The sequence below is a fragment of the Sciurus carolinensis genome, chromosome 11, assembly GCF_902686445.1.
Source record: "Sciurus carolinensis chromosome 11, mSciCar1.2, whole genome shotgun sequence".
NCBI classification, from domain to species: Eukaryota; Metazoa; Chordata; class Mammalia; order Rodentia; family Sciuridae; genus Sciurus; species Sciurus carolinensis.
Window position 1 is genome coordinate 30847954 of NC_062223.1, and position 11044 is coordinate 30858997.

The 11044-nt window shown below is 33.0% G+C and overlaps 1 pseudogene; it reads right to left on the minus strand.

Annotated features, from left to right (window-relative positions):
- Positions 1 to 4326: 4326 nt before the first annotated feature.
- On the minus strand, positions 4327 to 5257 carry LOC124959431 (olfactory receptor 4P4-like; annotated as a pseudogene).
- Between the last annotated feature and the right edge of the window lie 5787 nt (positions 5258 to 11044).

Sequence of the window (11044 nt, forward strand, 5' to 3'; positions counted from 1 at the left end):
CCATGCTAACACACATTTTTTTTACTAACCTTATATAATATATAGATGTGAAGGGATGTAGAAGAAAAACTGGGTGGTAACAGAATACATTTTACTATTTTTACTTCAGAGTCTGATATTATTACTGCAAAATGAGCCATAAACTGAACTGGCTCCACAACATAATCATTACTGTCAATCACAGAAAATACTAGATATATGTTGGATATATATTATGTGTATGTATGTGTACATATATATGTTTTATACATATATATATATATATACATGTTCTGTTTAGTGTGTTTGTGTATATACTGTGTAGTGTGTATGTGTGTGTGGTGCAGGTTCTAAGACATTGACTCCTTATTTCCATCCACTCATTCATTAGAGTTACTGTGATTAGAATATGATCTCATTTAGAGTTGTCCAGAAGACATGTGATGTGGCAGGTGCTTTGTGATTGTGAGGAATTTAACTTTTTATTTCAAAGATCCACTTTTGATAGTCAAGTTGTGTGATATTGGACATAATCCATATAACATTCTAAGTATGTGTGTGTATAAATAATATATATTATATATTATACAACTTAAATGTTGTAGCAGTTGATTTCATCATTAGGATTTCAGAGAACTTATTCAGGTTGATCAATAAGAAATTGATTCTAAGCTTCTGACGTCTACATTCAAATCTTCAAAAACTTTGCCACATTACCTGCCCACTAGTAAGAGTAGGAGGAGTTGTGTTAATAGCAACCTAGTGAAAGGAGCACAGGTGTTCAGTTCCCTGCATACCTGGGGCTACCTACTGAAAGAAGAGAGAAGTTCAAATGGTGGTGGTTTCCTCTGAAGCTAACTATGAACTGAGGTAGAAATTCCTTTTCTGAGAGCAAGGTTGTGTCTTCTCTTCCATTTTCCTATGGAAGGAAAGAGGACACTTGACAAACTTTAGTTTGCTCTGCCCATTTTCCTGACTGAATTCTCTAAATATGAAAATCTCAGTGGAATAACGACTTGGATTTCCAAGTACTATTAATAATGTGTACGCCCAAATGTATTGTTTTCACAAGAAGTAATTTTTTTCTTCCTTCAACAATTGTGAAATGTATAGTAAATGTGTGAAATATAGGCATAATGATTTCAGGGCATCATAATTACATATAACACATAAGCTGGGTGGAGAAAAATATCTTTAATTTAAACATTTTCTTTATTTCCCACTACAAAAGATTTGTTGCTGTATTAGTAAAACTGTGTCTCTCACAGCTAGTTTTCACCTCCCATGTTTCCTCTGGACCTATTCAATTTTTCTCTCTTCTTCCAGTCTAATAATCTCATCAACTCTGAAGTGTATATAATTTGCCCATACTATGCAAGTGTTAATTAGCTGTAGAAATTATTCCTTTAAAGCAAGTTACTGATGGTAGATACTTAAGCTTATGATAATGGATATGATTTCTAAAATTACACATTTACAACCATGATTATTTCTTCAATGCTTTTTGTCTTTAGTCATGTACTGATCAAAACATGGATCAAATTTATTTTAAATTTATTTGACAGCTATATTACAGATGTCAGGCACTCTGTTAAAAAAATAAATACATAAGATACAGACACAAAATTTTAAAACAATTAGCAATTAGATAATTTTAATTCAATAACTTTGAGTGTGCACTTAACATATAGTTTAGTCATAGACTGAAAATAAGATTGCATGGCTCCATATATTCAAAAGTAATTACAAATTATGTAAATGTTTGTCTGTTGTTTTCCTTGATCGAAAAGTTCTTTCCTTACATCACCTCAATATCTCAAATCCCTGCAGCATTCATATACTGATATCCACACCCACACACACACCACACATACACACACATTTACATTCACTACACTTTCACACACACACAAACAAAAAACAAACAAACGAAAAAACCACAGTCAGTCATACACATAAACATTTCTCTTTACTCCTTGGAAAAACATTGTGCTGAGTCAAATCAAAGAGAAGAACCAATAGCTATGTTGCTAGAGCCAATTTGGTCTGGAATGAACAGAATTTTCTTCCTAATATTCCAGAGGATTTTTAAGGTTGGAGGGGTAATAAACATCAATGTATGTAAAAGATTCTGATAGGTGAAACCTTAGCTCGACAGTGCCTGGCACTAAGGAAAATATTACTGCCTCTGCCTCATCCCTGGATTTTCACCCTAGCTCTGGGGCAGGAGTGACTCAACCAGGAGACCTGTGTGGATGCAAAGGCAACCATTCTGCTGCAACAACACAAGTGTCTGGACCAGGGAAGATGACTGGGAGTTGGGAACCAAGATACGGAGCTAAGACAGTTTATGAGATTTACAAGACCCATAGGAAGAAGAAGAAGAAGAAGAAAAAAATATATATATATATGTATATACATATAATATTAGTAACTCATTAATGCAGAAAATTAATAAATAGAAAGTCATTAGTGGAAACTGAAGGGTAAATGGATTTCCTTCTCTGAAAGGCACATGCAGCTCAAACTTAAATTTTTGAACATTCAGACATCACTTTTTAACTATTAATGCATAATTTCTCATGACATAAGTGAATGTCCTAAATTTGTGAGAACAGCATTAACAAACAGAGAAAGCACTATGATTTTTCCTTACAAATATTTTAATGTTTTGCAAGAAAAAAGCATGTGTGGTTTTTGTGACTGTCTTAAATCTGAAGGAGCAATTTTCTCTTTCACAAATTAAGAAAAGCAAACAGTTAATAATGGAGTTCATTTTAATATAGTATTTTCCAAACTTTGGATTAAAAATGTGTTTTTATGACATTTCAGAACAGAAAACTTAATCATAATTTAGTAGCTAATGTGCTAGTAATTTGGAAAATTCCTTTATAAGTTCTCCACATCATTTCATTGCCTTTTTTTCTTTTTCTCTATTCTTTGTCCTTATGTTACCAAGCCTCCAGGATGGTTTTAACTTCTTGCAATATTTCCATATTCTAAAAGTCCTCAGAATCTTAATTATCTTCTTTTTTCATATAATCCTATAATAAGGTCCTTTCTCCATAATAATATCTGTTCATTTTCCTAAGAAAAGCATTTAAAAAAATACTCTTTGGGATGTGGAAACACCTTTGATGTAATTTTCTTCTGGTTTCTCTAGAAAAATCTCTCAAGTTTCTTTCATATTTATAAGATAATTTTGATTAATATATTGTGGCATAACTTTTTTAACATGAATTTATTTTTAGAGCCTAGTTCATCAGAAGTTACAGAGAATTCCTACATATACTTTACCCAACACATGCACAGCCGTTCAAAATTGATTTAATTGACTAACAATATGCATGTAAGTTTCCTCCATGTCTTTTATACCTTGATGACCCATTGTGTATTAACATTGGAAAATAATCCATTCATTTTTGTTTTGGTTTTGGTTTTTAAGGTTGTTTGTTCACAAAATCAATAAAAGGCAAATTTTATTCTTCCAATTTGGGGCAATTATAAAGAAGGATACTATAAACATAATTATTCAATCATAAGTTAATTTGTTCATATTCTAAAATTAATTTGTTTCTAAAGAATTTCTTGTCTTTTTTGTTTTTCTTTCACAGAATCATTAAAGGTCTTTGAATTGGACTCAATGGTCTGATTTGTTCATCTGATTTAACTATGAATGAAAAGGAAAACACATTTTATAAAATGTTCCTTAGGTTTTATGGAAAATGCTATTACATTTGGGATAATAGGTACAATGCCACTAAGAGTATTTTCTGCCTTAACAATTGTTGCCTTCTTCCTTTCACTAGTTGTTTGTATTCTTTCCATTGAAATTTGAGAAATTTGATCCCCTAAATCCACTTTATTACATATTCTGATGCACTTATTTCATTTTTGCCCTACTGACTGCTGAATGCTACTCTATGAGATGCATGTGAATACCCTATGAGAAAGTTAAAGATAGCGTTTGAATAACATATTTCAATTTTACTATTACCACAAAATATGTTATTTTATGTTCCAAACCAATGCCCACATTAAAAAAAAAAAAACATTTAAAACATTTTTATAATATAACTTACTGCTCAAGCACCACCTTACTTGCTTTGACTCAGATACTTTTTTATACAAGTAACTGCACCTATTTCATCTCAAAAATCAACAAAATTAAGATTCCAACCTTTTTGCTAGGTCTGATTAATATTTCATTACATATTCCTTTAAAGGTCTATTTCCTATTGCCTTCATTCATTCTGTTAAAGATCTATGACAGAGTTTCTAGCTACTTAATTCATATCTAGCTTTTTTTTATTTTATAAGTGAATAGTTGATATTTTTAAAAATTAACTATGTTTCCTTTGAGAATAGAATATGACACCAAACTTTTCTCACAGCATTTTTCATCTCAGTATTTCTCAACGTATATATCATTGGATTGAACATGGGAGCAATGATTGTGTAAAATAACGCAAGCACTTTATCCTCAGGGAAAGCAGTAGGAGGTCTAAGGTAGGAAAAGATTGCTGGAACAAAAAATAAGACTACCACTGAGATATGAGATGCGCAGGTAGAGAGGGCTTTACGTCTTCTTTCAGCTGAATGATTCCTTAAAGTGAACAAAATGACAACATAAGAAAGAAATAAAATAACAAATATAACTAATAGGATCACTCCTGAACTGACAAGCACAAGGACACCGATCACGTAGGTATCTGTACAGGCAATTTTTAGCAAAGGAAAAATATCACAAAAGTAGTGATCAATTTCATTTGGACAACAGAAAGGCAAGTGCATTGTCATAGATAATTGAGGAAAAGAATGGGCAGCCCCACCAACCCAGGCAGCTAAAATTAGGAAGTTGCATTTTGTCCTGTTCATGATCATCATGTAGTGGAGAGGTCTGCAGATGGCAACATAGAGATCAAAAGCCATGGTTGTAATAATGAACATCTCAGTGCTGCCAAAGAAGTGCATGGTAAAGACCTGTAACATGCAATAACCATAGGAAATGGTTTTGGTCCCCTCTAGCAGGTCACTGATCAATTTGGGTGTAACACTGGAGGTATAGCAGATATCCAGAAATGATAACTGGTTAAGGAAATAGTACATGGGTTGGTGGAAAAGAGGGCTTGCAAAGAATGGAAATGAGAATCAGAGAGTTTCCTACCAGCAGGGCAACAAAACAGAGTAAGAACAGCACTAAGCAAAATATTTGCACATTCTTATCATCAGAAAGCCCCAGAAGGATGAATTCTGAGATGTTTCTCTGGATTTCCATATATTAAGTTGGGTAAGTAAATCCACAAATAAATTTAATATCTGAAAGACAAAAAGAAATCAGAAATTTAAGTGAAAAAGGTACAACCTGATTACCATACTACAAAATGCACTAAAAATTAAATTAACATGCATGGAATCATAAGATTAAGTAACTTTGATTCATTAAAAAATGCTGTTTCTTATTTATTATGTCTTGTATAAATATAGAATGGGTTAGCAGTAATAATTTTGTATTTTACTCAATTTTACACGTAATTATTTAAAAATATTTCAATCTTATTTTGAAAATTAAAAACATTATTGACATTCACATAATTAAAGTAAAAGCTGAATTGTTCTAATAGAAGAAAAATTTTTAAATGATATGACTTTCCTGTTAGCATAAATATGAAAGGAAAAATAGAAAATTCAAGTGAGAATTATTATAATTGAAATAAGTAAGATTTTGTTGCCAATGATGATGGTAGTAAGTAAAGAATCTCTGAAGAAAATTAAAACTGTAAAATGAATAAATAAGAGATATTAAGCAATGCTGAAGAAGTAAGGACAGTGGCAGCACAGAGGGTACACACTAGGAAGAAGGAAAAATGAACTGATCAATGGGATCCTCAAACTGATTGTCAGACTCTCCAGGCCTCGTTTTCCTCATCTGCACGAGACAACATTGCAGAATTCAGAAGGCAATGATGAATCCATGGAATGTTGTGAAATCCCCAAGTGTCACGCGAGTTTGATGATCCATAGCTATTCAGCTCCTACACTTTTTCCTCCTTAAGTTCATAGTTCAGCAGCTAATGAAGCTGGGATGCACACACATACTCCACTGAAGAAATAAATAGAAAATAGCACAGGGTTAGCACAATGTGAATTTAATGAATGTGATCAGGTAAACCTCAATATTGATATTGTGTTTGTAAATAATAGTAAGATAGACTACTGAGAGGTTATTCTAGGGCATTTCTTAAAACTACTCATAATTCTTTTCTTTCTTTCTTTCCTTTTTCTTTCTTTCTTTCTTTCTTTTTTTCTTTCTGTTTTTACTTGTTTATGCCTTCAAACATATAGCCAAATGATTCCTTTATTTTGGGGAGTATCAAAAGTTCTGAAAGCATAGTTACTTGACTATAAACATTGTAGATGCCCTTATATTTAAAGTACAGTGTCCACCATATATTTAAATACTCTTAGTGCATTTGAGTGTGACATGTGCAAGCTTACCTCAATCAGTTCAGATGAGAGTAGTCTATCATAAGATAGCCTGTATTCTGAAAAATGAGATTTTTTCAGTGTGTAAAAATTCAAGCAGCTCTTTCTTGATATGAATATGGAAGAATACATAAAAGCCTCAGAACAGAACATTAAAAAAGCCATGGCCTTCTTAAAAATGTCTTTAGCTCCAATGTTCTTAACTTAAATTTTGCTTATAGTAGTGCACAATAAAAAACAAAAAAGATGAAAATATTTCATAGCAACAAAATTATCACATGCTACAAAAGCATTAGTAACATTTAGAATGAAATTGTACAGAAAAATTTAAGAGTGTTTAATAACCTAAAACTTGGTTGGTGGAACTCTCCACAAACCCAGTTGTAGGAGTAATTCACCGACCATCAGGTCTCAGTAAGTGGAGATTAGATTCAGATTTCATCAAACACAGTTCCTCTCTCAGATACTCACCTTGCCAATTTGTTCCTTCTATGAAAATCTGAAATAAAAGGCAGAAAGTTGCAATGCAGGCATTCTAACACACCAACACTGATTCTCTGAGAATGTTTTGGAAATATTAACAAATTTTCTATAGGTTTTGTAAGAGCCATATACTTCTGTTATTAACTAAATCCATCTACAATGTGAAAGGTAGAATTTTATCCACTAGAAAAGCAGATGGAAATTCTGAGTACCTAGTTAACTATTTTACATGAGCTCAGATTGATGAACAAAAATTATTTGAAATTTCTTCTACAATTAACACACATACTAAGCACAAAGTGTTGTTTCTTTTATGCCTTTGACTGTGGGGATGAGTTTAGGAAGAGCAGAATATAAACTTAAGTGTCAATGCAAGAATTAATAGGTTTTGAAAACCCTAAGATCATTCCCAAAGGCGTTTCTAAGCAGGCCCTGGACAAATACTGCCAAGACTCTGCCCTTGGTAATGTCCCTGGTGCCTCTGAGTATTTACTTTCCACTTTGGGGTTTTTGTGGCTCATGCACTATTTCCCCTAAGGTCCTAAAATGCTACAGTCAGGGCAGGGCAGTAGACTGCCCTCTCTGTGCTCCTCCAGATTTCTGATAAAACAAAGAGAAATAATATAGCTTGTAAGGGTATGAGGCTATCTTTCATAAAATCTGAGATGATGAGAGCCAAAGTCAGGCATTCAACTTTTAAATCTGGATAATTATTAAAATTTTCATTGTACAAAAAGATCAATAAACTCTGTGATCCACAAGATACTAACAGGCACCAATGATTTGTTGCTGGAAAATAGCATAGCTGGAATGGAAGCCTGAAATGAGAGTCAAAATAAAGGAAAAATAAAATATTAAACATGCATACACTGTGCATGAACAGAAATAATACATCAAGTAAAAAGATATCCAATCAGAACTTCTAGAGCTTAAGTAGGTAACTGGAACATCTAGTTAAACAATAGAAGGAGGAAAATGGGTGTTTCTAAGTTTACTACCTGCTGTAATGCCTTGAAAGTCAAGTTATTCTGAATATTTGAATTATTCTACAATTTCAGGCTACAGTATTAAAATGCAGTATTTTAGTGGCGTTCCTGTCAACATGTTTCCCAATGTTTATGAAACTTCACGGAACCTAACCTATTATCAGTCCACACAGGAGAGCTGGATATTTAACCCACATCTACACACATACAACAGGATTCACCTCAAGGGTGTGTGCAGGTACTGCCTTCACATCCTGAAAACTGAATTCATCCCTAATCAGATAACTTGTTCTGCTGCCAAAAGTTGTAGCTTTTAATTCAGTAGCATTTGTTAGTTTGATGGCTCATACTTTTGGTATGGCACATAATATTATTTGAATAATCCAAAATTTCGAAGATATTTTTTCTTGTAAACTATGCATCTGTATATGAATCCGTTTTATTTAAAGTTTTGTTCAATATGACCTATATCAGAAAATTCTTCTGTTTGTGTTTTTTGTTGTGGTTTTCATTTTGCATTTATGTTTCTGATCCTTCACCTTTTGTTGGGACAATTTTCTTCCTTAATTGCCTATGAATTTTCAAACTTTCATCACTACTAGTTGAGCATATATCATTTTCCTACTTTTAGATTTCTTAGTCTGTTCCATATATATAGCCTCATATATATGTATGGTATGAGGCTATCTTTCATGAAATCTAAGATGATGAGAACCAAATTCAGGCATTCAATTTTCAAATCTGTTTGAAATATATACATATATTTGTTATATATAGATATACATATATTTGTTATATATACATATATACATATATGAATAGTTTTGTATATATCTGGTCCATATATATAGATATGTGTATACATACATATATGTGCTAAATCGCATGTGCATTTTTTTAAAGAATTTAAATGTTGTTTATTTGCTTTTATGTGATGCTGATGATTAAATCCAAGGCCTTACCCATGCTAAGAAATTGCATTACCAGTCAGCTACAATCCCAGCCCAGTCTTATCCATTTTTGTATTTGAATATTATTATGAAAACACTACAATGCTTTGAACATAGAAACTTCACATGATACCCTGAAATAAAGTAGTATAATTCTCCAAATTTGTTCATCTTTCAAATTCTAGCTAGTTAACATAGTTCTTTTGTTATTTCTGTATAAATTTATGAATTAGGAAAATTCTAAAAACAATGCTTTGCAGTAGAAATATTTCATCAATTTTATGTAGATATGTAATTAGTAAGATAGAATCACACGTTGTCTGAGTAGCACCAACATAATAAATGGCAATATGGCTTGCATGACTATCATGGCAGAGCTTATTTGTAGCAAATTTCAAACAACAGAAAAGCAAATTAATCTAGACAGGGGAAAAGTAAATATCATTAGACGTGATAATATATGTCTACAAAAATACCTTCAAGTGTCCTTCACAGCAAGTTTTAGCTTCCAGTTTTTTCTTGCCCCTTTGGAGAGTTCTAATATGCATCCATCCTAGTTATATTTAAATCCAGTGGCTTATTTCATGTGCTTATGCAATGAGTGGAAGTCAGCTAAGTTGAGGTATTCCTATAGTATAATAAAATAATGATACTTTTTAAATTACTAATCAATTCCTGTAAAAAGGAACAAAATTGCTTGAATTACCCATTTACAACAAAACTTTCTTAACTCCTGTGTACATAGTCACATTCTGAGAAATATATTTTATCAATTATTGTTTTATTATTTTTTGATTCATTTTACACAAATGGGGTACAACTTCATTTCTGTGGTAGTATGCGAAGTACAGTCACTCAATTTATGTAACCATACATACATATAGGGTAATGATGTTTGTCTCGTTCCTTCTCCTCCAATCCCTCACCACCCCTCATTTCCCTCTACACAATCCATCATTCCTCCATTTTTCCCTTAACCCCCAACCTGAAGTTTTTTGGTGGAATTGGATCCTCTAAATGTAGAATCATGTAATCTCAATTAGTGATAGTTTGAGTTCTTTGTTTCCTATTTTTATCCCTTTAATTTCATGGGTCTGTCTAATTGCTCTGGCTAGAGTTTCAAGGACAATGTTGAATAAAAGTGGTGAGAGAGGGCATCTCTGCCTTGTTTCAGTTTTTAGAGGGAATGCTTTCAGTTTTTTTTTTTTTTTTCTTTTTTTCATTCACAATGTTGTTGGCCTTGGGCTTAGCATAGATAGCCTTTATAATATTGAGGTATGTTCCTACTATCCTTATTTTTTTTCTAGTGTTTTGAGCATGAAGGGGTGATGTATTTTATCAAATGCTTTTTCTTTATCTATTGAAATGATCATATGATTCTTAACTTTAAGTCTGTTGATGTGGTGAATTATGTTTATTGATTTCCAGATGTTGAACCAAACTTGCATCCCTGGGATGAAACCCACTTGATCGTGATGCGCTATCTTTTAAATATTTTTGTATAAAATTTGCCAGAAATTTCAACTTATTTTATAAATATACTTTGGAAATATATTTGTAGACAAATTATAATGTGGTGGAAAGTGATTCTTGGAAAGATCACCTAGCCAGGAGGTATCCAAAATGGTGGGATAGAAAAAAGCTGTATTAGTATTAGCTCTATGGTTAGTATTTGCTCTGTGGTTCAGGATTCAACCAGGAGTATGCTTCTCTATGAGGTGAGTGAAAGAGGGATTTCACTAAAACTCAATATGGATCTGTCAGTGTGTCTTAGGGACTCAGAAATTTGGGTACATCACAAAAAGAAGAAAGACTACATTGGAGCCCAGCTGGCTGTGGCACCAGCAGCAGTGGTGGTAGTTTTTCCTCATTTGGGAAAGAGTAAGGGAGAACACAGAGAAATACTATGGACAGATTTTTGTTTGGAAAAACCTAAGATGAGGAAAGCAGGCTGCCCTTAGCTGATCCAGAGGCTGCACTGTGCACTGCTGCTTGAAAAGTGCCCTGTGTTTCCCAACTGAGCATGCAGAGTTGAGGAAAAGCCATCTTTATGTGGCCACACTGCACCTGCTGCCACTGGAGTCAGAAGATCTGAGTAAACACACCTTCGCTGTCCTGGCCAGCACCTTCCATGTAGCCCAATTTGTACCTACCACAATG